The 2,173-nt window shown below is 44.0% G+C and overlaps 1 pseudogene across 1 annotated transcript; it reads right to left on the reverse strand.

The window, feature by feature from the left end:
* Positions 1 to 255: 255 nt before the first annotated feature.
* Positions 256 to 932, reverse strand: LOC308421415 (small ribosomal subunit protein eS10-like; annotated as a pseudogene). Its single transcript has 2 exons — positions 885 to 932; positions 256 to 680 (listed from the first exon to the last, which is right to left on the reverse strand). The product of its transcript is annotated as a small ribosomal subunit protein eS10-like (transcript).
* Between the last annotated feature and the right edge of the window lie 1,241 nt (positions 933 to 2,173).

The raw sequence follows: 2,173 nt of genomic DNA on the forward strand, positions 1-2,173 counted from the left end.
GTAAAATATAAATGAATGCTGAGAATAGACAAATTTTCCTCATAGATTTCCAATAAAACAAGGAGATGCCCCTTTCCTTCAAAAGGTGAAGCTTAACTCACCCACACTCCCGATTCTAAGGAAGGGATAGATCCAAGAATTGTTTCCAAAAAAACAGCTGGGGGTGGGGGAGAACCTAATTATGGAGACAGAACCTATCTATCATTTGTTTTTGTTTCTCTTTAAAGTTTATTCAATACAACACGATCTGCAACTTCACTGAGGTGGCTGACCACCACCAAAGCCGCCTCTGAACTGAGTTGTCGAGTCAGCCCCAGCCTCAGCTTTCTTAGCTCCAGAGGGCAGAGCGCTCCTTCTGTAGGTGTCTCTGTCTGCCTCCCCTCTTGTGAATCTTGCACCGCTCACCCTCTAAACCTTTGGTCCAAGGCCTGCCAGTCTCGGGACGGCTGCTGCACAGGGTAGTGGGCACGAGCTCCGGAGGTAGGTGCAGGTAATCTCGGAGATACTCACGTAAAGTACCAGTGGAGATGTCTCCAGGCAAACTGCTCCTTCCTGTAGCCTCGAGACCTGAGAGTCTGCATGCCCTTCGTGACGTGAAGGTTGGGGTGGGGCACATTCTTGTCTGCCAGCTCCGAGTGTTTGGGCATGTGGACATCTTTTTTGGCAACCATCACTCCTTCCTCTCTTTTTTTTTTTTTTTTTTACGTTTTTTTATATAGTTATTTAATGTATGAGTACACTGTAGCTGTCTTCAGACACACACCAGAAGAAGGCATCGGATCCCCATTATAGATGGTTGTGAGCCACCATGTGGTTGCTGAGAATTGAACACAGGACCTCTTCCGAGCAGTCAGTGCTCTTAACAGCTGAGCCATCTCTCCCTCCTTAAAAATAAGTTCATCAACAGCAATCCAATTCTTCTTTCTAGGCATCAACACCACGGCAGCTACAGGGTCTTCGGCAGAGGCTTGAAAGGAAGGGGCGTGCACCCCCTAGCTACCATCTTTAAAATAGTTATTTATATATTGTAGAAAAAAAGCATGGATACGTGTGTGCAAGACCACAGTGAAGGTCAGAGGATAACTTTGAGGGACTCAGTCGGTTCTATCCTTCTGCTGTGTGGGTTCTGGGATGGAATGTGGGTCAGCAAGTTTAGCAACAAACATCTTTTACCATCTGAGCATCTTGCTGGTCAAAAACCTAGTAATCTTACAGTGGAGAGACATGGTTAGAAACTGGACAACTAAAGCTAACTCTTTCCTATAAAATAAGGAGGTGCCCCTCTCCTTTAGAAGGAAGATCTTCAACCTTCTAAATGTGGCAAGTCACACTGGTATGTGCCCAATATTGTATCATGAAGATGGAGCATTCTTCCATAAAATATATCCCAACAACCCAGTCTAAATGAGATGTAAACAAAATAGAACCCCGAAGTGATTGACTTTACCTCAAAGGACCACCACTCCTCAAAACTATCGAGGTCAGAGAAATAGGACCAGGTTAGTGTCAGGGGTATCCTGGACACTTTTGGATACATAACAGTGAAGTCCAGTTGGAAGTCTTGGATGGAACCCTGGGACAGAAAACTGTAAGTGGAAAACCTCAGAAAGGCAAAGTAAAGTCTGAAGAGTCTGTGCTCTTGAGCTGTTTGTTGTCTATCTTTTGGTGTTGACGAATTTTCTCTACTTACAAAGAAATACCGCCAGAAGGGTATGCACAGGAATTCTCTCTATGTGCTGTTTTTCTAAGTCTTCTGTAAGTCTAAAATTATTCAACATATATAACATAAGGAAAAGGAAAACAAGCCCTCAGCAAATTTAACCTATTAAAATCAATACAAAAATTAATTGCTTTTCCTTTTTTTTTTTTTTTTTTTTTTTTGGACGCCATATAGAAATACTTTCAATTTTAAAAAAAAACTTATGGGTGGTTGTGTCTATGTGGGGTATCGTGTGAGCAAAATGTCTGATGAGGCCAGGAGAGGGCGCCAGATCCTGTGGCGGTGGAGACACAGGCAGTGGTGAGCCACTTAACATGGATGCTGGGAACCAAACCAGGATCCTCTGCAACCATCTACAGTTCCAGTTCCAGAGGGTCGACCGCCCTCTTCTGGCCTCCATGGGCACTGCATGCATACAGTGCACAGACATGCAAACCAGTAAAAAATGCCCAT

The sequence above is a fragment of the Micromys minutus genome (assembly GCF_963924665.1).
Source record: "Micromys minutus genome assembly, chromosome: 6".
NCBI lineage: Eukaryota > Metazoa > Chordata > Mammalia > Rodentia > Muridae > Micromys > Micromys minutus.